Below are 26,933 nucleotides of genomic sequence, written 5' to 3' on the forward strand. Positions count from 1 at the left end.
AGACACTTTTCTTTCATTGCCAGTCTACCAGAACTGATCTGCTTCCCTGCCCCCTGCATTTCTTCTCACCTCCCTTAGTCCCTCCTTCCTCTACTGAGGTCTTGATCTTCTATGTTTGAGTTTACAATTTTAAACTAATGTAACCATGCAAATCTGTTATCCTGGTTATACCATGGGTCAAAAAAACGAATCTGTTTGTAATTACCGCTGAACCAGAGTACCATTGGCCGTTACCCAGTGGAGCTGTCCTATGTAGCTTTAGAGGAGTCTAGCCATAGTTCACCCCCTCGGCCGTCACCAACCCAGCCGGACATCGGGTATTGTTTTTAAGGGTGATTCACGGTCTTGTCTATCTTTCACTCTGACTGCTTGTTTGCCCTGATGTCCCTTCCCCTCTGGTCTGCCTTACGCTATTCTGCATTCCTTTTCACCCTGTTTACCTTTCCCCCTCTACCTTCCATTCCTCATAAGACATTTCTGTCTTTGATTTATAACTCGAAAATAACCTATGTTATCGTGTAATCTCATGTTTTTCTACTGTCTGTTCTCACCGAGGAGTCCGAGCAACCTTGGCCAATGCCCGGTGGAGCTGTCCTATGCAGCTATATAGGAGTCTGGCTAGGGTTCACCCCCTCGGCCGTCACCTACCCAGCCGGACATCTGACGTTGTTTTCTTTACCTCCCTGTTATGTTTCCTTCCCTCTAACTTTCTCTGATGTCTATACTTTGCATACTGCAATCTTTAATTGCTGATCCTCATGTAAAGCGCTCTGATACCTACGGGTCTAGCCAGCGCTATATAAAACGTTGCAAATAAATAAATAAAAAATAAATGGTCAGGGGAGCGGGTATCTCCACTAACTGGAGAGGCCCTGCTCAGCACAACACAGGTCAGGAAGTCTTTAAGGCTCACCGCTGTTCGAGGCTGTTCTTGCTTGGGGGTGGGTGTGAAGCGCCTCCACCCAGAGCAGGATTTGTTTCTGACCCACAAGAGCAAAAGGCTCCCAAGTCAGGGGGTCAAAAATAAGTCTAGAAATGGCAGGCTATTGCAGATCAGTCAGGCACACACTAGTGGTTTGGTAGGTTTGCAGGGGCACCTCTGAGGAGCCCTCCGATTGCATGTATTAAATAATCCAACACCAGCATCAGTGTGGGCTCATTAATCTGAGATGTTTGGCACAAAATATCTTGGAACTCAGCAAAGCCATCATGGAGATGTGGAGCTCGTAGTGAGACACAAGTTACTTACTTGTGTAACGATTTATCTGTAAGAGACATTAGTTAGTGATAGATTCCTTACCTTAGAATATCCCCAGGCGTCAGGCAGGATCCGGAAAGTTTTTTCGTCAGCAGTACTCCTGCGTGTCGGTAGGCCTCGTCTTACGGCTCCACATACGTCGCTGACGTCGTAGTGGCCGAGATGACATCGCTGAAGCTACTTAGACGCGCCCATGCGGGCTGACGTTAGTTCTGTACACGACTAACCGTGCCAGGAACGTAGAGCCATGCAAGATACTGACCACTGGTGCATTGAAACTAGAGCCTTGAAAGGGATGACCTTAACCCTAGAAATCAGTTCGCAGAATGGGGAGGATGGGTGGGGCGGTAAGGAATCTATCGCTAACTAATGTCTCTTACAGATATATCGTTACACAAGCAAGTAACTTGTGCATCTGAAAGAGACACTTTAGTGATACATTCCTTACCTTAGAATTGATACCCCCACCAATACCAACCCCGGTGGAGGGTCTGCGAAAAAAGATCACACCAGAAAGTCACAGAGAACAGAACGGCCAAAGACGCCGTCACTCCAGACTTGACTGTCAAGGCAATAATGCTTAGAGAAAGTGTGCATTCGAGGCCCACATGGCTGCCTGACAGATGTCTGGGGGTGGAGGGGTGGGGAGAACACCCATTAACGATGATTAAACCCAGATCTGTGACTGGGGTGAATGTTTTGCCATTGTGCAACATTCCGTCCATCATCTTGTGTGTTTTGCGGGGGGACACCACATCCCAATGCAGTAGTAGCTGCTGTCGCCCTGGTAGAATGGACGCACAACCCCTTAGGAGGTTCCTTTTTAGCCAGAGAATAACAGGCCGTGATACACAAGACCGACTCAGCAGGAGATAGTCCTCTTGTGTACAGCCCGGCCTTCCTTGGCGCCCACGTAGCCAACAAAGAGCTGGTCATCCACCTTGTGTGCGGTTCAGATAAAAGGAGAGCACACGTTTTGGGTCCAGTCGGTGGAGCCACTCTTCCTCTCTGGAAGGGTGCGGAGGCGGAAATAAAGTGGGCAAGGTGATAGTCTGGCCAATGTAAAAAGCAGTGACCACTTTTGGCAAGATGAAAGGACGAGTGCGAAGCACAACCTTGTCCGAATGGACTGACAGAAAAGGAGGCTTACAAGAAAGAGCCTGGAGCTCACTCACACGCCTAGTGTAGGTGATAGCGACCAGGAAAGCAATCTTCAAAGTCAACAAAGGAAGAGAACAGTTGTGGAGCGGCTCAAAGGGAGCGCACATCAAAAAAGTAAGTACCAGATTCAAGTCCCACTGTGGCATCACAAACGGAATAGGAGGGAAAAGGTGAGTAATGCCTTTGAGCAATCAATTAACAAAAGGGGACTTGAAAAGAGAGGGCTGATAAGGAAGCCTGAGAAAGGCAGAGATTGCAGAAAGGTAGTCCTTGATAGTGCCCAGAGCAGAGCCCTGCCGGGCCAAAGAAAGAGGGAACAAAGGACCTCTCAAAGAGGGACAGGAAGGGGATCCACAGCCTTTGCTGTGCCCCATGCCACAAATTTGTTTAACCTGCAGGCGTATACCGATTTAGTGGAGGGACGCCTGGCTGCCAGAATGACATCACAGACTTCAGGAGGTAAGTCAAATGGAATCAACTGTCGCCGCTTAATCTCCACGCATGTAGGTGGAGACTGGACAGGTTCGGGTGGAGGACCGTCCCCTGCTGCTGCGACAGAAGAGGCAGTCGGATCGGGGGATCCATGCTCATACTGAGTAGCTCGGGACACCAAACTCTTCGAGCCCAGTCCGGTGCCACAAGAATGACTTGGGCCCGGTCGCACCTGATCTTCAGCACTCTGGGTAGAAGTGGTATAGGCCAGAGAAGAGCCCTGCCGGGCAAAAGAAAGAGGGAACAAAGGACCTCTCAAAGAGGGGCAGGAAGGGGATCCACAGCCTTTGCTGTGCACCATGCCACAAAATTGTTTCACCTGCAGGCGTATACAGATTTAGTGCAGGGACGCCTGGCTGCCAGAATGACATCACAGACTTCAGGAGGTAAGTCAAACGGAATCAACTGTCGCCGCTTAATCTCCACGCATGTAGGTGGAGGCTGAACAGGTTCGGGTAGAGGACCGTCCCCTGCTGCTGCGACAGAAGAGGCAGTCGGATCGGGGGATCCATGCTCATACTGAGTAGCTCGGGATACCAAAATTTTCGAGCCCAATCCGGTGCCACAAGAATGACTTGGGCCCGGTCGCACCTGATCTTCAGCACTCTGGGTAGAAGTGGTATAGGCGGAGTGGCGTACAGAAGACTGCAGCTCCACTCGCGACAAAAAGCGGCGCCTAGCGAGTGCCGCCTTGGAAACTCCAACGCTGGGGAACAGCTAACATTCGGTGCCGAATAGATCTAAACAAGGCTCTCCCCACTGTCGAAAGAGACCTTGCACCACCTCTGAGTGAAGACGCCATTCGTGATCCATCATGCACCGGCGGCTGAGTTTGTCCGCCCTGGCGTTCAAAGAACCTGTGAGGTGTTGAACCGTCAAAGAAATGCCTTGACGATCCAGCTATGTCCCGCGGCGCAGAGCCTCCTGACATAGGGTCCACTACCCCACCCCGCCCTGTTTGTTGCAATACCACATGGCGGTGAAGTTGTCTGTGAACACCTGCACCAACTTCCCCTTGAAAGAGGAAGGAATTCCTTCAGTGCAAGAAGGATCGCCCGAAGCTCCAGAAGGTTGATATGGAACGGGGACTCCGCCAGAGACCAGAGGCCTCTGATCTCCGCCTCTCCAATGTGGCCGCCCCATCCCAGGAGGCACGCATCTGTCACCACTATGTTCTCCGGTTGGGGAAGGGAGAGGGATCTGCCTCTGACCCAATGTTGATTTGTGAGCCACCACTGCAATTGTTGTGCAGTGCCCTCCGAGATCTGGACGTAGTCAGACAGATTCCCCTGATGCTGCGCCCACTGGAACTTCAGGTCCCACTGCAGAGCCAGCATATGCCACCTGGCATGATTGGTGAGCTGTTGCTGCGCAGGCCTGTGGCTTTGAAACGAATGTGCTTGGGCGCCCCTTCCTTGGCCACGAAAGGAGGGAAAAGCAGAATAAGTGCGTGTGACCGAAAGGCCTACGGACTTGGCCATAGCCCGCAAGTCCTTAAACCGTTCCAACGCGCAGTCTGCTTTATTGGCGAACAGGCGAGTGCCAAAGGGCATGTCCATTAACGTGTTCTGGACATCCCCAGAAAAGCCGGTCGTCCTCAGCCAGGCGTGACGGCGTAGCGCCACTGTCGTTGAAATCCCCCTGCCCAGCGAGTCAGTAGTGTCAAGATCACAACGGATGGTGAACTTGGCTGTGTCTCTCCCCTCAGCAATAGCTTGGGAAAGAATCGTCCGAGCCTAGATCCGACACTGAGGCAGCACTTGCGCAACCGTATCCCACACAGTATGGGAGTAACGGCCCAAGAGACATGCGGTGTTCACAGACCGCAGGCCTGAACTGGCAGAAGAGAAAATCTTCCCAAATTGCTCCAGTTTCTCGGATTCCCTGTCCGGAGGTGCGGAAGGGAATGCGCTTGGGGATGCAGAGGCTTGGAAAACTAAGCTCTCGGGGAAGGGTGTTGGGAGAGGAAAACAGGGTCGCCCGGGACGGGCGATGGCGTCGGACCACGTTCTTCTCCACAGGAGACCCTGTGTTGGGCCTGGACCAGGTGCCCAAAAGAACGTCTGAGAGTGCGTCGTTAAAGGGCAGCAGCGGCTCTGTAGTAGCAGAAACTGGCCGAAGCACCTGTCAGGAGATTAGTCCTGACGGCCACAGTAGGGAGTTCAAGGTGGAGAGCCTCGGCTGCCCTACACAACACCATAGAATATGATCCACCCTCCTCCGTAGCCACGGTAGAAGGAGACAGTGCGCCAGGTTCCTGACCTGGGTAGCGCAGCTTCAACTGGAGCCTTTAAAGGTCCAGGTGGAGCCTTGTATACTACAGCCGGTGGCCAAGCATTGTGGGGTGTGATATTTACAAAGGACGGTGGTGGATGTGCACTATCCCTCGGCGCTGCCCCTCCAATGGTTGACCATTTCTTTTTCTACCTGCAGAGGCGGCTCTGCGATTGGGGGAGTGGGTGGCACTGGAGCTGCTGACTCTCTGAGATCTGTAGTACTCTGGGTACTTGTGGCACTTTGAGGGCCTGCAAACAATATATAATCTACGTGTGGGTCATTTCCTCTTCTACATCGTGGTCTCTGCAAAAATGCAACAACGGTGATGGAGGAGACAGGAGGAACCGCCACCTCAGAAGGATTGTCATGTTTTGTGCATATCCTCTGGCAGGCACAAGGCTATAGCGGGTTTATATGCGGCCATCTGGGCAGACACAAGTGCTCCTTGTAGGAAGCTGGCTCTGTATATACTATACTATACTAAAGTAAGGTATAGTGTGCACATTTTCCAGTGGATCCCAAAAGGCTTACAGAGCTAAAAGTAGATAGAAAGTTACTCTCTATTTGTGATAGTATGGGGGAGTAGTAATGCTTTATCAGAGGGTAGTGTTAAACATTTATTGAACGCACTCAAGCAAGAAATTATGTCACGCACTCAAACACTGAACTCAAACCAACTGTTGGAATATAAAATACTTCTACAGTTGTATTTTATTTTTAGAACCAAGTAGGACTTGGTACAGGTAATTAAAGTTGTACTTTTCAAGACAGGTTGATAAGGATATGTGAGCTAACTGAAATTGACTTTGTTAAGGTTGGTAAAATGTTTAAAAACAGTTGTGATTGCTTTTTAGATTACTTTACTCAATTTGATATGCCTAGATATCACACTAGAACATTTCCCAGACAAAGGTAAGTAAAACACTTCTGCATTAAAACAGTTTTTTGGGTTTCCATACAAACACAACTCAACATGAACTTTTTCAGAGGAAAACAGTCAATGCAACCCTATGGAGGAAAATGTGGCCATCGGTTTGCAGGTAAGCAATCAGTTTTGAGAGTTACGTTTCCAGGGTTAGAACAAGGTTTCCCCCAGGGTCAAGGATGCACTCAAAGAGCACCCTTAGCAGCACTAGGACGGCAGGGTGTAGAGTGCTGAGGCCAATGTTAGCCTATGGGGTTAGAGGGCCGTTGGTTGGGGGCTGCTCTTGAACAAGCCACATAGTTGAGGGAGCAAAGCTCCTAGGGTTAAGCTCAGGGCATAGGGGGATCCAAGTTACCACACAAGGTGCTGAGTTGGCATTGGGTGCCCTGTTGTTTTCTATGGGAGCGCTCCAGTTGCAACAAAGACTGCAGGCACGGGCAGGGAGGCTTCCTGGGGGAAACCACTGGTTAGAGAGGTAAGCTGGGATGCAGGGTGTGATAAAGTGGCTCTATATCTACTGGACCAGAGTAAGGTACAGTGTGTATATAGAGTCCACAAACCCCAGAGGTATAACAGAGGTTAAAGCCAGGTGTGACCTTACTCTCTAAAGTGGTAGCTTGGTCGAACAGTAAGGCAGTACCAGAGGACAGTGTAAAGCATTTGTTGTACACACTCAGTCAGCAAAAGGTTTCACACACTCAAAGACTGAACTCCAAGCCAATTGTTTTTATATCAAAAGATATAGTTGTTTTATTTCTAGAACCAACAGGTATCAAAAATATACTGTTCCAAATATGAGAGGTCTCAGATGAGTACTTTGCAGAAAGGCAATAAACTTTGTAAAGACAATAGGTACAGGAGTTGCAGTAGGCGACTCAATTCTACACACTATTTAGAATTTAGCTAAATGGATTCCCTTATATAAACACAGGTGATTACTTTGTAGAGTACTTTGGTAATTCCAGGACTGCCTCCTAGGTTCAGTTCTGGGGTCTAAGCTGGAAACAGTTTAGCAAAAACGTTTTAGGTATTGTGGTGATTTTTCAGGAATAAAAAGCTATTTTAAAACTTCACACTTATCCAACGGGAGAAAATTCAGGTAGCAGGTAAAGTACCATCTCGTTACTTTTGTAATCCAGTACTGGTCTCCTGGGGCCAGCACTGGGGTCTCAACTCAAAACAGGTAAGTGATTACGTTTCAGTATTTTGTATGATTTTTAAAGGATATTTCTAGTTTTCAAAAGTAGACACTTAGAAGAAACTTCATATAAAAGCAGACAATGGATTCCTATGGAGAAAATACAAGTTGCTAGTAAACCCGCTAGGGATTATTTTTTTGCGTTTCAGCACTGGGATACAAGGTACAGTACTGGCTCCTCTACTGATCACAGGTGAGTATTTAGGAATTCGGATGATTTTATATGAATATTTCAAGTTTTCAAAAGTAGACACTTAGAAGATTTTGCGAGTCAAACCAGTCAATGTTATTCAATGGCAGTTAAGTGAGTTACCGGTTTCCTGGTGAGTACTCGATTGGTGAAGTTGTGGTTCTGGGCATAGACTCAGGGGGTCCCCCAGGGTCAGGTAGGTACAGTTGGTTCACCCTCAGCGGCGCAGGGGTGGCCGGGTGCAACATGTCTGCTGTGTAACAGCCTCTACAGCCACTCAGTCCAGACGTGGATTGTAGGTTAGGTTTTCAGGGGGCATCTCTAAGATGTCCTCGGGTGCATTTTACATTAAATCCCACACTGGCCTCAGTACGGGTTTAATGTGCTGAGAAGTTTGGTACCAAACTTGTCAGTCTTCAGTGTAGCAAGGCCTTTGCGGACCAGGAAGTGAATGCGACTGAGACGCATCGTTCGAGAAAGGAAGAAGGCAATCTTGTTTACCGCAGCGTGCCCCGTCCTGTGAAAATCCTGCCTGCGGGGTCACGGAAGTAATTCTTTCAATCAGCCTGAGCCTACGGAAGTAATTCTTTCAATCAGCCTGAGCCTCGCCCTAAGAGTATTCGAGAGCCAGGTAGCGCACACAGGAAGTAGGACACTAACATCTACCCATAAATTGTAGTTGGACGTCGCGGACAACACAACTTCCTCTAAACTCTGAAGAGCGAGAGATTATGGTCCTGATGAGAACGCACAATTGACGCGAGTTCGAAACGCGTAGACTGCCAAAAAGCCAAACATTAAAAAAGTGATAGGATTCAGAAAGAGACAGATTCGTGTTTAGTACAAAAAATAGTCATTGGCTTTGTTTGTGAATACTTTGATTCCGGCACTTATTTAATCATTGATGTATCTTTGTTTTGTCTGTTTTTGTTTAATTTTTTGTATTGGTATGATTGATGGATGACTGATGTTTGAATGATGAAACTTTAGGAATATATTATTGTAAATAGGAATATCTTGAAAATAGGAATGTGATTTCTGTTGTGTACATAAGGTTTTTTTTAAACCTACGCAAAATTTGATAAAGTACAAGTCTTTAATTTAGAAGCATGACCCAACGTCAACTTTGAGCCCGAGCTCGACCTGGATCTCGACCTTCTTCGACCTTACTTCTCCTTTCTCATCTTCGCCACAAACAGCTTGGCCTCTCTTTCCTTTAAAGCTTTCGGTTCCGACAGCAAGCGCAACCCTCGACGTCGTGATTCGACAGGCACCAGACACAATCTTCGTTGGGATCCGTGATGGACATATGTCCTCCGCACTCCGTACAAGGCTTGAAGCCTGACTTCCTCGACGACATCTTCGAGAAAGAAACAAGAGAAGACCAGAAACACGATCCAGAAAAACAATGTAACAAGAAAACCACGGAGAGTCCCAAAAAATAACGTTAGCGTCGACGGCTTGGAAAAAAGGGAACTGACGTCATCGCGCTGACGAGGCACTCTTATAGCTCCGGTGACGTCAATGAAGCGGCGTGCAGAGCCAGGCATCTGTCGGAGTGGAGAGCTACGAAAAATTTCCGAATGCTGCTGGCGCAGGGGATATTCACAAGATGAGGAATCCACTGGCAGATGTAGCCATCAGAAATATTTTTTGAGGTATGGCCCATCTCCAGATGCTCTGTGCTAGCTGGAGAGTGCATCCCCCTTGCTTTTATATGTAGTACATCGCTGTCATGTTGTCTGTGCGAACCAGGGCAGCTCTGTCTACTAGATAAAGTTGAAAAGCTTTTAATGCCAAAGAAATAGCTAGCAGTTCGAGACTGTTTATGTGGAATTGTTTTTGTTGCAGAGTCCACATGCCCTGAATGGTATGTTTTCCCAGATGTGCTCCCCAACCAGTATTGGATGCATCTGCTGTTAGCACTATCTGTGGAACTGGATCGAGAAATGGTCCCCCCTTTGAAAGGTTTTGTATGTCCCACCACTGCAGAGAGCGAGGAGTACGGCCATCTATCAATACCAGATCTGATAAGTGACCTTGAGCCTGGTTCCACTGTGGTGCTAAGCATTCCTGTAGGGGACGCATTTGAAGTCTTGCGTAGGGAACGATTAAAATGCAAGAAGCCATCATTCTGATCAAATGTATGAACACTCGGGCTGGTAATGAGTGTTGCGGCTGAAACTGTGATATTAGAGCTTGCATGTTGCGAATCCTGACTGGGTTGGGGTACGCTAGAGCTTTGAGAGTGTCTAGTGTGGCTCCTAGATACACTTGTGTGTTGGATGGTTGGAGGTGAGACTTGGTGAGGTTTACAGTGAACCCCAAGCCGGGAAACAGTTGGACTGTCCTTGGAGTGTGATGTAGGCAGCTTTGTTGTGATCTGGCTTTTAACAGCCAGTCGTCTAGGTAAGGGAAGAAGTGAAAATGCGGTCTTCTTAGATGAGCTGCAACTACAGCTAGGCACTTGGTGAAAACCTTGGGTGCTGTAGTTACTTCGAATGGGAAAACATTGAACTGGTAGTGTTGTCCGTCGACCACAAACATGAGATATTTTCTGTGAGCAGGTTGAATGGGAATATGGAAGGAATATGCTACTTACCAGTATGCATCTGTTCTTGGCATGTCGGGCTGCTGACATTCATATCTATGCATAGATCGCCGCCTAGTGTTGGGTCCGGATGATTGCACATTGTTGTCCTGGAAGAGTCTTCGAAGTATCACGAGATAGGTGGCTCCTCCCTTGGACCACAGTGCGCATGGGCATCCTCTCCATCCTCAGATTGTTTTTCGCCATTGTGGCAGAGATGGAGTATGATACTGTAAGTTATGACCATGCCTGAGAATAATTCTGAGTGCTACAGCTGCGACAGGCACCGGGGAGGAGGGCGGGCGATATGAATGTCAGCAGCCCTACATGCCAAGAACAGATGCATACTGGTAAGTAGCATATTCCGTTCGAGGCATGTGGGCTGCTGAATTCATATCTATGCATAGAATAAATAGCAGTTTCCTCATTAGCGGTGGTTGCCCGTGCCAGCTGCAGCAGTCTGTAAAGAGTCCTGAGAACAGCCTGACCTACCGCAGCTTGCTGTTTGGAGTGTACATCCACGCAGTAGTGTTTGGTGAATGTATGTATGGTGGTCCATGTGGCTGCTCTACAGATATCCTCTAGAGGAATGTTACCTAGGAAAGCCATGGATGCCCCTAGCTTGCGTGTGGAATGCGCTCTTGGGGGAACTGTTAATGTGCGTTTAGCTTTTTGATAACAGATTTGTATGCACTTAACAATCCATCTGGCTATACCTGACTTGGAAATGGGGTTGCCTTGATGCTGTGGAGAGAAGGCAACTAACAGTTGCTATGTTTTCCTGAAATATTTTGTCCTGTCAATGTAATACAGGAGAGCTCTTTTAACATCTAGTGTGTGCAGTGCTCGGACTGCCACTGAATCTGGATTTGGGAAGAATACTGGCAGTTCTATTGTTTGGTTAATGTGGAACTGTGACACCACCTTATGCATGAATTTAGGGTTGGTACGCAGCACTACCCTATTAGCATGAATCTGTATGAAAGGCTCCTGAATAGTTAGGGCTTGCAGCTCACTAACCCTTCTTAGCGATGTGATCGCCACGAGAAAGGCCACTTTCCATGTTAGAAATTGTATGTCACAAGAGTAAAGAGGTTCAAAAGGTGGTCCCATTAGTCTGGTGAGAACTATGTTTAGATTCCAGACAGGTGAAGGCGGGTGTCTGGGAGGAATTACTCTTTTAAGTCCCTCCATAAAAGCTTTAATGGCAGGCACTTTGAAAAGGGAAAGGTGCTGTCTGTTTTCAAGATAAGCTGCCATTGCAGCTAAATGTATCCTGATGGAACTATATGCCAGATTGCATCTGTGTAGATGCAACAAATAACATATAATGTTTTGCGTTGATGCATCCAGCGGATTTATGTCATTATTGGAACAATAAATGACAAATCGCTTCCATTTTGCCGCATAGCATGCCCTGGTTGTAGGTCGTCTAGCCTCCTTGATAATGTTCATACAGTCAGGGGGCAGGTTTAGGTAGCCAAACTCTATGACCTCAGAAGCCATATTGCAAGGCTCAACTGTTGCGGATTTGGGTGCTGAATGTCTCCACGGCTCTGAGTGAGGAGACTGGGTGTGAGTTTTAGTCATTGGTGAGGCACCACTGAAAGTTCAAGGAACGTGGTGTACCATGCCTGCCTTGCCCATGTTGGAGCAACTAGGATGAGTGTCATTGAGTGCTGCCGCAGTTTGCGCGCTACCAGCGGTATGAGCGGTGCTGGAGGAAAAGCGTACGCAAATCTGCCTGACCAGTTCATCCATATCGCATTGCCCCGAGACTGCGGGTGTGGGAACCTGGCGGCGAAGGTTTGGCATTTTGCGTTTTCCTTTGTGGCGGATAGGTCTATTTCTGGATGACCCCACTGTTGGAAATAGGGTTATAGCACTGAGGGATGTATCTCCCACTCGTGCATCTGATGGCTGTGCCTGCTGAGCAGGTCTGCCATCTGGTTGTCTTTGCCTGGGAGGTGTTCCGCCATGAGGAACATGTTTCTTTGAATGGCCCACTTCCACATGCTCTGGGCTAGGTGTGATAATTGTGGAGAGTGTGTCCCTCCCTGCTTCTGGATGTAATACATGGCAGTCATGTTGTCCGTCCGGATCAGCACAACTTTGTTGCACAAATGCAATTTGAACGCCTTCATCGCCAGGAAGATTGGCATCAATTCCAGCAGGTTGATGGGCATTTTCTGCTGCTGCGTTGTCCATAGTCCCTGTACTGTATAATGGAGGACACGCGCTCCCCAGCCCTGGAGAGATGCGTCCGTCGTCAGCACTATCTGTGGTACAGGCTCTTGGAACGGTCGTCCCTTGCAAAGGTTTTGTGTGTACCACCAATGCAGAGAGTTGTATGCACGACCGGTCACCAACAATAGGTCCTTTAGATGTCCCCGAGCCCGATTCCACTGTCGCGCCAAGCACTCCTGAAGCGGACGCATGTGTAGCCTCGTGTGAGGGACTATGAAGATGCAGGAAGCCATCATGCCTATCAGCTGCATAAACACTTGCGCTGGGAGTGAGTGTTGGGGTTTGAATTTCTGAATCAGCAATTGCATGCTGTTGATTCGTGCTGAGTTTAGCTGTGCTGTTGCTGCCAGTGTTTATTTCCGCTCCTAGGTACTGTTGTACATCGGCGGGTTGAAGATGAGATTTTGGGTAATTGAGTGAAAATCCTTGACTGTGTAGGAGGTGAATCGTGCGGGACATGTGGCTGGCACATTGCTGGTTCGACTTCGCTTGGATAAGCCAGTCGTCCAGATAAGGATAGACATGGATGTGTTGCCTCCGAAGGTGCGCAGCTACTGTCGCTAAGCACTTGGTAAACACTCTGGGGGCTGTAGTGACCCCGAAAGGCAGGACCTTGAACTGGTAATGCTGGTTGTTTATGGTGAACCTGAGATATTGCCTGTGTCCTGGGCGAATTGAAATGTGGAAATATGCGTCCTTTAGGTTTAGGGTTGCTAGGAAATCTCCCTGACTGAGCAATGGTAGACCTTGCTGCAAAGTGAGCATGCGAAAATGTTCTGACAAGATGTATGGGTTCAGGGGTCTGAGGTCTAGAATGGGCCTGAGAGATCCGTCCTTCTTTGGGATTAAGAAGTACAGTGAGTACACCCCTGTACCCTGTTGTTCTAAAGGCACGAGTTCTATGGCCCCTTTTTGCAGCATACAGATGACTTCTTGCTGCAATAAGTGCATGTGCTCTGCGGACAAAGGATGGTGCCTTGGGCGGTATGTTGGGTGGAGTGGAGGTTAGCTCTAGACAATAGCCGTATTGTATAAGTTGTCTCACCCACCTGTCTGTGGTGATGCCTTCCCAGACTGGCAGGAACTGCTGAAGTCTTACCCCGACCGGTATTATATGGTCGGGGGGCAGTGACAAGACGTCACTGTTTATTGGTGGTTGAGGACCTGGCATTATTATGTCCACGTCCTCTGCCCTTGGCGCTGTTTCCAGGGTATCCACCCCTATTGGTTTTGTTACAGGTCGTCTGTGTACCTCCCTTGTTGTATTGGCCTTGCTGTGATGCTTGACCTCTAGAGGCTCCCCTGTTACCGGAGCGTCGAAAGGAACCGCCCCTGAACTGTTGTGACTGCAGAGCTCCCATGGACTTTGCTGTCGGGGCCAAATAGAAAGTCAGGGTTAACTGGCTGATTGAGGATAGTTGTTTGGATCTCTCGCTTGAAACCAGAGATGCGGAGCCAGGCATGCCTTCTGAGCATCACACATGTGTTGATGGCCCTAGCTGCTGTGTCTGCTGCATCTATCGCACATTTAATGGATGCATTTGAAATCAGCTTCCCCTCCTGTATCAGCATTTCCGTGCCCTCCTTATAAGCATCAGGCAGGTGTTGTAGTAGCTGCTCTAACGTGTCGTAATGAGCCCTATCATATCTGGCTAATATGGCCTGTGTATTTGAGATTCTCCAAATATTTGCCGATTGAGCCGCTACTCGTTTGCCAGAAGCCTCCAAGATTTTGGATTCTTTGTCCGGAGAAGGAGCATCACCACTTGTTTGAGAGTTCGCTCTCTTACGAGCATTAGCCACCACCAAGGAGTCCAATGGGATCTGGCCTTTGATATACGTAGGGTCTACAGGCGCAGGCCGGTATTTCCTTTCAATTCTTGGGTTTACAACCCTTGCCCTTGTGGTTTCTTTGAAAATGTCACCAGCGTGTTTAAGGACACCCTTTAGCATAGGCAATGTCCTCACTGATCTTTCTGATGTTGAGAAAGTGTCAAACAAAAAGTCTTCTTCTACCGGGTCAGCGTGCATTTCTACATCATGGTTAGTAGCTGCCCTTTCAATCAATGCGTTAAACGCAGCAGTATCTTCAGTAGGCGAGGTTTTGACTGTATAGGACTGAGTGTCCGGCGTGGTGTGTGGCTCACCAGGGTCAACAGGGTGAGTCCAGGGTTGAGACTCCTCTTGATCTGTGTCAATAGGATAAGTAAATTCTTCCTCATTGTATCCTTCCCCCACATCTTCATTGGTACGTGTGGGAGAATAGGTGTATTCCTGTGCATAGGACTCTACAGGTTCAAAAAGAACAGGTGAGGTGGCAGAGTCCCTTTTCTTTTTGAGTGGGATCTTGTATGACCCCATAGGATTCTCTGGAATGATTTTTCTTTTATAAATAGTGAGTTTTCCAGAATCGGAGTCGAATAGTTTTGACTGATTATTATAGGATGGCGCTTGGAACACAACGTCCTCTTCTATGGGCTGAGTCCTTGAGGCTACCAACACCTTTGTGGCAGTGTCGGTGCTTTTTTGTGTGTGGAATGCCTTCGGTCGTGCGGTTGGGGGCAGTCCGTACTTAATTGGTGACGGAAGCATTGGAGACGGACCGACCTGCTTCGAAGGTGGCGCCGCCTTTGATCCGACCGACTTTGTTTTACCACTAGATTGTTTGTGGCCATGCGTTGACTCGAGCTCTTGGTGCGCAGCAGGCATGTTCTTTTGCTTCGACTTGACATGCTCTTTCGGGTCGATTTTGGTCTTCGACTCGAAGGCCTTGACCAGCAGTGGCTTGGAGGCTGGAAGCTTCGGATCGAGAGTCTTCTGAGCCTCGAGTCCCTTGTCAGTGTCGCCATCTTTGGACGTCGACTGCGTCAGTGCGACGTGTTTGACCTTAGATACAGGCTTCGGCGCCCCGATGTTCGGGCCGACACCTCCTTGTGACCCCGAGGGGTCGATGACTCTTTTTAATTTGATTGGATCTGAGGAATCCGAGGTTGTCGATCCGATGACTGTTTTTAGCAGCTTCGGTTTCGATTTAGCGTCTGTTGGTTTCGGTTTTACCGCTGATTGTGGTTGATCGACCGATGGCTCCTTAGAAATATTCTTAGCCGGGCCTTGACGCGGGGCTATAGAATGTGGATTAAGATCTTGGCTAAGGCCTTCCGGCGATGCCTTGACCTGAGCCTTCGAAGGTACAGTGTCATTATTGGGCCCCGCGATTGCGGTTGGGCCTTGCTCATCGCTGGAGTCGTCATCGACGGCTCCGATGGCCTGTGGACGCAGACTTCTTCTTCGTCTTCATCATAGTTAGAGTTTTGTTCCGACGCAGGATCCGACTGCTGCTCAGGATCCTCTCGTTCAACGCCCACGTCGTCTTCAGCCTCGAATATGTTCTCTGGGTCGGGCGCTGTTTTCTGCGCCGACTGTCTCGCGGCGCGTCGAAGCCAAAGTGTTTTCTTCTACCTGAACCGAGAACAGGCCATGCAGCTGGCCTCGTTGTGGTCCGGTGATAGGCATTTATTACACACCGGGTGCACATCGATGTGAGGGTATTTAGAGTTGCAAACGGGGCACAGTTTGAACGGGCTCCGTTCCATGTTGATCGTAGATGGGGCCTTTGGTGTCGAAAAAGGCAAGCGGCCTTCGACGTCCGGCTCGAAGAACAGGAGAAAGTACGTGGAACCGAACGAAAGACAATACCGACGCCCCGAAGGCCTTTTGGCCGTGTGAAAAAAGTTTTATATCGATTCCGAACTTGAGTCAAGAAAGTACATCCGAACCCAATGGCGGAAAAAAACAATCTGAGGATGGAGAGGATGCCCATGCGCACTGTGGTCCAAGGGAGGAGCCACCTATCTCGTGATACTTCGAAGACTCTTCCAGGACAACAATGTGCAATCATCCGGACCCAACACTAGGCGGCGATCTATGCATAGATATGAATTCAGCAGCCCACATGCCTCGAACATAGGCATCCTTTAAGTCTAGAGTGGACAGAGTCACCTTGCTGAAGCAGTGGGAGCACCTATTGGAGTGTGACTATGTGAAAGTGGTCCGACTGTATGTACAGATTGAGCTGTCTGAGGTCTAGTATAGGCCTGAGAGAGCCGTCCTTTTTGGGAATTAGAAATACAGGAAGTATATCTCGGTCCCTTGATATAATAATGGTACTGGCTTTATAGCCTGATTCTCTAACAGATATAGAACCTCTTGCTTTAAGAGGGTAAGATGTTTCGGTCACATTGCATGTGCTCTGGGAAGAATATTTGGGGGGAGTGCTTGTAAGCTCCAGGCAGTAACCATATTGAATAATGTGTAGCACCCACTTGTCTGAGGTGATTGAATTCCAGACAGGTAGGAACTGGGAGGGATGTCACCCGACAGGAGTGGAATGATCGGGGGTAGCAGAGAGAAGTCACTGTTTGTTTGCGAGGGAAGTGTGTGTGGATTACCTCTTCCTCTTCCCCAACCATGGTTTCCTCTAAACCCTCCACTAGAATTGCCTCTGGACGAGGGGGATTGGCTGTTGCCTTTGTAAGAGGAGGAGGCATTGTCAGTGGACACAATATGTGAGCCACCCCTGTAAAATGAGCGGCGGAAAGAAACTATTGGCAGGTAACTGTAAAGCCCCCATGGACTTTGCGACCATGGTGTCTTTTTCATCTTTTCCAGCACAGTATCAACAGCTGGGCTGAAAAGACGCTTTTTGTCAAAGGGTTGCTTAAGTATGGAGGTTTGCACCTCTGGCTTAAATCCAGAAATTCTGAGCCAAGTGCCTGCTTAATAGAATACTGGTGTTAATTGCATGCGATGCTGTGTCTGCTGCGTCTAGTGCACATTTAATGAAGGTGTTTGTAATGAGTTTACCTTCCTGAATAATGTCATTAGCCTTAGATTTATATTGGTCAGGCAAGTGTTGCATGAGTTTGTCTAGCTCATCATAATGAGGCGTTGGCAATGTGACAGTTGTTTGCTGCCAGTGAAGCTACTCTTTTGCCGGAGGCATCAATAAGCTTGGACTCCTTGTCAGAAGGAGGGGTTTCTCCTGTGGCTTGCAAGTTAGCCCTCTTGCGTGCGTTGGAGACTACAAGAGAGTCTAAGAGCAGCTGACCTTTAATATAAATAGGGTCGGTAGGAGCGGATTTGTATTTTTTATCCACTCTAGGTGTGATTATTCTTGTCCTTACATGATCCTTAAAGACCTCGTCTGTGTGTTTTAACATGCCTTTTAGCATTGGCAAGGTATGAGTAGTTCTTTGTGAGGAAGAAAGTGTCTCAAAGGGGAAATCCTCTTCTAAAGGCTCTTTATGAAGTTCTACCCCATGATAATGAGGAGCCCTGTTAAGGAGCTCAAAATAGCCAATCAGGTGGAGAAGGTCTGGAGGGATATAAATCAGGGTCATTATCTGTATTTGGATCTGTGTGGTAATCTTCCCAATCGTCAGTGTCTGGATCCTCATCCCCACCCCCTTCATCCTGTGGGTCAGGTGTACTAGGCGTGGTGGTGAATTTACTGGTATAATAAGCAAGTTAGGATTAGGAGGAGAAGAAGGAGGTGGAATAAAAGGAGGAGAAAGGTTAGTGCCCACATTCTTCTTCTTAAGGGGGATATGATAGTCCTCTGGCAAGTCAACTTTCCGTTTTTTGGAAATGGTTGCCTGGATATGTCCTGTCTTAGGGTTTATAACCAGCTTTTTCGGTTTCTGTTCGAAAGTTGGCTCATTAGATGAAGGCTCTTTGGGGAGAGTGTCTTTCTCTTTCCGTGGATATTTCAGCCTTTGGGTGTTAATGGTTTTGGCTCAGAGTGCATGGGCTTGGAGGGTTTCGGCTCAGAGTCTTTCGCCTTTGAGGATTTCGGCTTTGAGTCTTTGGGCTTGGAGGGTTTCAGCTCCGAGCCTTTCGGCGTCGAAGTTGGAATCTTCGGTCCTGAAGGTATGTTGACCGATAGATACTTGCTCTTATGTGTTGTTGCCGAATGTGTCGGTTCGGTATCAGAGCGGGGCTGGCTTGAGCCCGAAGGCTTCTCTCTTTGTTTCGGAGCCGGGCGGGTCATCGGAAAAGTTTTGTCGGTGCCGACCTAAACCAGAAGGTGAAGGAGGGACAGGAGTCTTTGTCTTATGTGGAATGGACACAGGGGATCTGTACTCACGGTACGCTGACCCACAGTGATGTCTTTCTCTACTTCCATGTCGGGAGTCAGCCTCGAATATCTGCTCTTCTTCCTCTGGCTCTAGCGCTGGATGTTGGATACCCGATAAGATGTCCGGAACAGAGTCGCTCTGATGTTGCATTTCGTGGACCTGAGCCAGACGATCATGAAGTGTCTTTTTCGATCGGAAAGATCGACACGCGTCGCAGTCCTTCTCGTCATGTTCCGGGGAGAAGCAGAGGCTGTAAACTTCATGCAAGTCAGTGCGTGGAAATTTAGCACGACACCTGGGACATAGCTTGAATGGAGTCTGTTCCATCGAATGCTAGCGCGGCGGCCTGCCTCGAGTTTGGAAAGTTTTTCGAAGTGAGACGACGCGCGTCGAATGAGGAATCGCGATCGATAATAATACCGTCGAGGTCAGTCGATTGCTCGCCAAAGGGGTCTGAAAAAAGTACCAGAGTGCAGCAATACACATCCGAACCCAATGGCGGAAAAAAACAATCTAAGGATGGAGTTGATGCCCATACGCACTATCACCGAAAGGTGGAGTCACCTACCTCGTGCCTACAAGACTTCTTCGAACAAAAACAAAGTACAAACATCCGGACGCAACACCAGATGGCAATCTATGCTAAAGCATAGGATCTGTAGCTCATATGCCTCGAACATAGATCTTTCTGTGTCATCCTCTGGGTTTACTCGCAGTAATTGTGATGTTTTCAAAGGAAGTTTATTCGTCAACTAATGTGCTGGTGCTCTTGGGTTGGCCTGCAAACATATTTTCTTCTTGGCAGCATGATCCCTCTGCCCCATGTTATGGTAAGAAAATGATCTACTGAGACTTACATTAGAGTTTAGACGTTTTATGATCCTTTGGGTGAACTCCTGATAGCCATGTGCTATACACACATCCACAACAGCAAGACTTTGTTTGTAAAGTAGTGACCTGGTCGATTAAAGAAGTAAATAGGTCCCCAAGAAGATCAAGCTTGAGATTAAGTACTTGTAGGTCATTTGCTCCTGACTCTTGATGAGTAGCACTATCATTTTGCACAGATTTATTAGTGTTAAGAAGGTCCCATGCGAGAGGGTAGCTCGTCATTATCTACGGTAGTTGCTAATAAGGTAAATCTGTTATGGCACGGACCATTAGAACCAATAGCAATTACAGGAGATAAGGGATGTGGCACTGGATTGGGTGGCTCAATAGCTTGTGTTTCACAGATCTGATTTAAACAGGCTCTTTAGTCTCAAAATGACCAGGGACTTCCAGAGTATCGGTTGCTGGAATTCTTGAAACTTTAGTACCAGCATCAAAAATGGATAACGGTTTGATTTTCTTAAACAAATCTGGTACCCGTGTAAATTTATCTTTAAACTCGGGGGCTTTAGTGTTCAAAAGTGACTCCACCTCTTCAATTAATGAGCCAATGTCAACAAGCGTGTTACTGATAGTCAACGGAAGCTCAGATTAGCTCTTTGGAGGCTTCAGTGTTTTTTTTGCATTTGACTCGGATTTCTCTGGGTCTTTAGCTTTCCGTTTGCCCACAGCCAGATAAAGTTTCAAACCACCAAACAAAGGAGTGGCAAATTGAAGGGAAACGAAGAGGCTTAATTGGTTGAGATCCAAAAAGAGACGGACAAAAGCGGTTAAGCCTGGCACAGCCTCTTCTGGCCAATGACGGGTTAACACGGGCCCGGTCTTCACCCGGGCAAAATCTATGCGGTGGGACTGCTCAGGCGCCATTGTTCGCGTCGGGCCTCTCCCGGCCACGCCTTCCTGCCCTGAGATATGCTGGGGGACCGAGTCCCACCCAAGCTACAGTGCGTAATGGGAATCAAGCAGTGTAAGTGATTAGGCAGCCTGCGCTGCGAGACTGCTCCACTGTCCGTGGCGTAATAACTCAGGCACATACTTGCTCCATGAAGATGTTGTCAGCATGTCGTAGCATACCAGGAAAAATAGGTAAGAACTGTGTGTCTTTATGGTTGGCGAGAGGGGATCAAAGAGCAAGTCTTGTTCCAAAGGCGCCTTGTGTTGCTCAACCCCATGGTAACTAGTCGCTCTAACAATGACCTGTTGGCAAGCATTAGCATATTCAGGAGGGCGGACTGGGTTAAGATCTGGATCATTGGGTGTTATAAAATCTGTATCATATGTGCTCCACGGATCTGGATCCCCTAATGGCTCTCCCATACCCCCAGTGTTTGACCTTGGTGACCCTGGAGGTGTAACATCGAGAGGGTCGTGATGTGGAGATGTAGTAGAAAGAGGGGATGGTGGAGGAGCAAGTGGTGGAGGAGGAGGAGGGAGATGATGAGTAATGCTCATTTTCAGAGGAACCAGAACGTCCAATATATCCTCAAAAGTTGATTGCTTCTTTGGTGGAGGAGAGGTAATTGTTCGCCCAGTACCTTCTTGAATCTGGATTTTCTTTTGTATTAATGTCCATTATTTCAAGAAAAGGCTCGACCGGTGACATGGAAACCAAGGAATGCTTTCAGGTTTTAGTTTTGGACAATTTCGGAATTGAGTAGTGTTTTTTGTTCAGCACCTAGGTAGGTTGGTAGCTGAGTCGGCCCCGAACATTGGGTGGAGTCAGAAACATGCGTTCGATCCGAGGAGGTCAACACAGAGGACTTAACCTTGGTGGAAATTTTCGTGCCGGGCCCAGGAAGGCAGGGTATTCAGAAGTGCCTTTTCGTATTCAAGCATGGCCTAATGATAGTGGCGGTCCCACAACCTCTAGTAGGAGGAAGGGTGAATGTTTTAAGGTCAACTTGGGTTTTGGAACAGGGTCTGGGGCGATAGTACCCTTCCACATTGGAGTTGGAGATTTCTTTGACGGAGAAGAACAAGTTACTTACCTTCGGTAACACTTTTTCTGGTAGATACAGTATCTGCCTGTGGATTCCTCACCTTGTGAATATCCCCTTGTGTCAGCAACATTCGGAAATTCTTTTTGTAGCTTCGCGCAGACGACATCATAGAGACACGGCATCGCACGCGACTCCGCTGACGTCACTGACACTACAATAGGCCCACGCCGGCGTGATGACGTCAGTTCCGCCCTTTTTTCCGTGCCTTCGAGGCACACGGACAGACCAATGACAGTAGATATATACACAGTATACACAGTACATAAATGTCAAGATAACACACACAGTGTGAAGCAAAAGCAGGAATGCAATTGAAATAAAACATTTCCTTGACAATAAAAATATATACAATACAATAAACTCCGGAATAGAAGAGTGGACAACGAGGAGGCGGGCGGGTCAGTGAGGAATACACAGGCAGATACTGTATCTACCAGAAAAAGCGTTACCGAAGGTAAGTAACTTGTTCTTCTGATAGATACATCTGCCAGTGGATTCCTCACCTTGTGAATAGAGTCCCAAAGCAGTCCCCACTCCCGGAGGAGGGTGTCCACTCTCATATACCAGAAAATCCTGGAGGACAGAGCGCGCAAAGTGGCCGTCCCTCCTCACCTCGGTATCCAAGCAGTAATGCTTTGCAAAAGTGTGGAGGGAGGCCCAAGTCGCGGCTCTGCAAATATCCTCGACAGGTACACCCCTAGACAAAGCAGTAGATGATGACTTAGCTCTAGTAGAGTGAGCTCTAATACCCTCTGGAGGTTCCTTACCGGCCAAAGTGTAGCAGATCTTTATACAGAGGATGATCCATCTTGAAAGAGTGCGCTTGTGCACCGCTCTTCCTTTCTTGCAGCCAGCAAAACCAATGAAGAGCTGGTCATCCACTCGATAGTCTCTAGTCCTATCAAGGTAAAAGCTCACCGCCCTCTTAGGGTCCAGACGGTGTAGTCTCTCCTCCTCCTTGGAAGGGTGAGGGGAGGATAAAAGGTAGGAAGGGTAATAGATTGTTCTAGATGGAAGGGAGTTACCACCTTAGGGAGAAAAGCAGCCCTGGTCCTAAGAACCATTCGATCAGCATGAATGGTCAAGAATGGGGACTTAGAACAAAGAGCTTGAAGCTCACTTACCCTCCTTGCCGAGGTGATCGCAACGAGAAAGACCGTCTTAAAAGACAAAAGCCTCATGGGACACTTGTGTAAGGGTTCGAAGGGAGAACCCATCAAGAAGGTTAAAACAAGATTTAAATCCCATTGAGGCACAATAAAGAGAGTAGGAGGGAACTTATTTGTGAGGCCCTTCAAAAACCTTAAAACCACAGGAGACTTGAAAAGAGACGGCTGATCAGGCAGAGATAAATGCCGACAATGCTGAAAGATAGCCCTTGATCGTGGCAACAGCAAAACCCTGCTGTGCCAAAGAAAGAGCAAATTGTAAAATATCGGACAAACGAGCCCTCAAAGGGTCAACAGATTTCTCCCCGCACCAAGAGACAAATTTAGACCATCTGTATGAATAAATGGATTTAGTGGAGTCACGCCTAGCCGAGAGAATGACATCCACCACATCGTGCGGGAGAGAAAAGGAGTTCAGGTTGCCCCGTTCAATCTCCAGGCATGAAGGTGTAATGACTGGAGGTGGAGGTGTAGAACCTGCCCCTCCATCTGGGAGAGGAGATCTGCCCTGAACGGGAGACGGAGCGGCGGGTGAGAGGAGAGGTGGAGAGGATCCGTGTACCACACCCTTCTTGGCCAATCCGGGGCGATCAGAATAACTCGGGCCCGGTCTTGGCAAATCTTCCTCAGGAATTAAAGGTATGGGAGGAAACGCGTTGACTTCCCCTACTCAACTGAAACGCGTCCCCAAAGGCTCCTAGCATCGGATACTGGAGACTGCAGAATGACGGGCAGTGAGCATTCTCGCGAGTGGCAAACATGTCCACACGAGGAGTCCCCCACATCTGAAAGACATGCCGGACCACCTCCGGGTGAAGCCTCCACTCGTGGTCGGCCGAGAACTGCCGACTGAGACTGTCTGCACGCATGTTCAGAACTCCGGCCAGATGATTTGCCAACAGACAAATCTGGTGGTCCTGAACCCAGGACCTGAGGCGCAGAGCCTCTCTGCAGAGACACTGCAAACCCATTCCTCCCTGCTTGATGACATACCACATCGCGGTGGTCCGCAACTTTAAAAGGTTGATGTGCAGCAACCTTTCCTCTGGAGACCAAAGACCTTTGACCTCCAGATCCTCCAGATGAGCACCCCACCCTAGGGTGGATGCATCCGTTATCACTGTGGCAACCGATGGAGGTAGTTGAAAAGGCTTTCCTTGTGACAGATTGCCTTCCACGCACCACCAAGACAGATCCGCTGTAGTTTCTCTCGAGATCCTCACTGAATCCTTGAGATCTCCGCTGTGCTGATACCACTGCCTGCGGAGGCACCACTGGAGCACCCTCATGTGCCAGCGTGCATGGTTGACCAACAGTATGCAAGAAGCCATCAGACCGAGCAGGCGAAGGACCTTCAGGACTGGAACTACCGCTCCATTGTAAAATAAAGGAATCATTTCCTGTATGTCGCGAATCCTTTGTGGAGGAGGGAATGCACGACATACAGTGGTGTCCAGTACAGCACCTATGAACAGGATACGCTAGGAGGGCACCAGGTGAGACTTGGGTACATTTATCGAAAAACCCAACCGGAACAACAACTGAGTTGTCTCCTGCAGATGCTGGAGCACTTTCTCTGACGACTCTGCCTTGATCAGCCAGTCATCCAAATAGGGGAATACTGGAACCCCCGATCTTCTGAGATGTGCTGCCACCACCGCCATCACCTTGGTGAAGACTCGAGGCGCAGTAGTAATTCCAAAAGGAAGGACCGCAAACTGATAATGTTGCGATCCCACCGTAAAATGGAGATACTTCCTGTGCGACTTCAGGATTGGGATGTGAAAATATGCATCCTGCAAGTCGAGCGACACCATCCAGTCTTCTTCCAGCAGCGCTTGAAGAACCTGCGCAAGAGTGAGCATCTTGAACTTCTCTTGTTTCAGATAAAGATTCAAGATCCAGGATTGAACGAAGTCTGCCATCCTTCTTGGGAATCAGGAAATACCGGGAGTAGCATCCCTGACCCCTTTCCTGCTCTGGAACCACCTCTATCGCACCCTTTCTTAATAGTGTCTGTACTTCCTCCTGCAGAAGTAAGAGGTGTTCCTCCGTGCAAAAACCTTGGCAAGGAGGGTAATAGGGAGGAAATTCCCGAAAGGGAAGAGCATACCCATTTTCTACGAGATTGAGAACCCAAAGATCTGAAGTAACCGATTCCCAATCCCGTAGAAGTGGGTAAGCCGACCCCCCACCGGACCCACACGATCCTGAATGGCGGATCTAGGGCTGCTTTTCTGAGGCTGGGGGGTTGGAAGAGGTGGAGGAGGAGGAGGCCTGGCGACCTCTAGGGCGAGCTCTCTGCTTACCCCTGTACGACTTGTACAAGGGATTCTGCTGCTGCTGCTGACCTTGCCAATAGGAGCGAAAGGAAGAGCGTCCGAATCCTCTGAACCTCCTGGTAGAAGAACCACTGGTCTGAAGCCCTAAAGATTTGGCAGTAGCCCTACTGTCCTTAAATCTTTCTAAGGCTGTATCAGCTTTTTTACCAAAGAGTTCAGCTCCATCAAACGGCAGATCTAACAAAGCAGCCTGAACATCCGCTGAAAAATCCGAAGATTTCAGCCAAGCTGATCTTCTTGTGGCAACCGCAGTACCCATGATGCGTGCCACCGAATCCGCAGTGTCCAGCCCACTTTGTATCACCTGACGAGCTGCTGCCTGTGCATCCGTTAACACTTCTTCAAAATCCTTCCTGCTGTCATCAGGGATCTTAGGTGCCAGAAGACGCAGTGAATCCATGAGGGCATGTACATATCTCCCCATAAGGCAAGTGGCATTGGTTGACTTTAATGCCATACTCGCAGAAGAAAAGGTCTTTTTAGCAACCTGATCCTGTTTCTTTGCATCCTTATCCCCAGGCACTTGAGGAAATGCACTCACAGTCTTTTTTGGGACAGGCCGCCTGGATTACTAAACTTTCAGGTGATGGATGAGAAGTCAGAAAAGCAGGGTCCTCAGGAGCGACCCTGTACCTTCTTGCCACACTCCTGCAAACTGTAGGTGTTGTAAGTGGCTTTTTCCAAACTTCCATAATAGGCTCCGTTAGAGCTTCATTAAAGGGGAGTAACAGTTCCACCACAGAACTGGGGGAATGCAGAACCTCAGTTAGTATATTGGACTTAAATTCTACTGTAGGAAGAGACAAATTCAAAAGTTCCGCAGCCTTCCTCATAACCATGTGATAAGGCTGGACGTCTTTCGAAGGGGCATCAGACACAGAAGGTAACTCCCTCTCGGGAAAAAACTCCAGGCCACCTGCCTCCGCCAGTTTTTCAAAACAGTCATCCTCAAGCTCACCTTCTTCCATCTCAGCTTGAGCTTCTGTATACCTCTACTCTTCTATGAGGCGCTGAGCCTCTCTCCTGGACCTTTCCTTCACACGCCACGCAGTCGGATCCACCAACGACTCCGACGGAGCCGGAACCGACGTCGGTATCGAATCCGATGGCAAAATGACTTGGTCGCGAGGTCGACTCGGAGCAGACGACGTCGGTATCGGCGTCGACGACCTCGACGGAGCCGGGTATTGCCACAGGGGTGTCTGAGCCGGCATGAATGGCAAAAAAGGTGCCGGAGCATAGGAGTGCGAAACACCTAAATTGAAGGCTAATGGACCCATGGGACCCGAAGGCGCACCAGAGGGGTACCATGCCCTTGAAAATACACCATACATAGCGTTCAAAAACGCGGATGGGTCTTGGCCCGGGGTCGGAAATGGTGGCTGAAGTCCCTCGGGCTGACGTTGAGATGGGTCCGAATTCGGCTCTCCCACAGGCGCAGAATTCTCACCCATCGGAACTTCTTCCTCATCCTCACGGGCCAGGGACGGCGCCGGAGATTGTACCGGAGATGGAGCCGGAACCTGCGAATCCGAAGGCGAAGCCTCACCATCCGGATCCAAGTCCTACTCCGGAGGAACCACCTTCGAACGTACCTTCTTGGGTGACTTCGACCTCGAGTCCGAGTCCCTACCGGATTGACGTCTGGACTCATGTCTTCTTTTCTTATGCTTCTTCCTTGCCTTCGAAGCATGATCTGATGACGACTTCGAAGACGACTCCTCTCGAGGCCTTGATCTCGAAGCCGATTTCGACCTCGACCTTCTCGAACAAGACCCCGAAGACTTTTTTCCTTTGTCACCTCTCAGCTTCGCCACCAGAAGTTTGGTCCCTCTCTCGCAGAGCCTTTGGGTTTATCTTCCGACATGAAGAGCATTCTTCAACATCATGATCAGAACTTAGACACCAGATGCAATCTTCGTGTGGGTCAGTGATCTTCATCATTTTCCCACACTCTCTGCAAGGCTTGAAGCCGGTCTTCTTCGTCGACATCGTAAAGGGAACAAAGAAACAGAAATATGAAGAAAATAGCAACAAAGTTACTAAGAGGCTACAG

The 26,933-nt window shown here is 48.6% G+C and overlaps 1 protein-coding gene across 7 annotated transcripts in view; it reads right to left on the reverse strand.

The window, feature by feature from the left end:
• The window catches only part of NSD1 (nuclear receptor binding SET domain protein 1), a 1,209,044-nt gene that overhangs the window by 162,530 nt on the left and 1,019,581 nt on the right, over positions 1-26,933 (reverse strand). The gene's annotated exons all lie outside the window — the stretch shown is intronic.

The sequence above is a fragment of the Lissotriton helveticus genome, chromosome 7 (assembly GCF_964261635.1).
Source record: "Lissotriton helveticus chromosome 7, aLisHel1.1, whole genome shotgun sequence".
Classification (NCBI taxonomy): domain Eukaryota; kingdom Metazoa; phylum Chordata; class Amphibia; order Caudata; family Salamandridae; genus Lissotriton; species Lissotriton helveticus.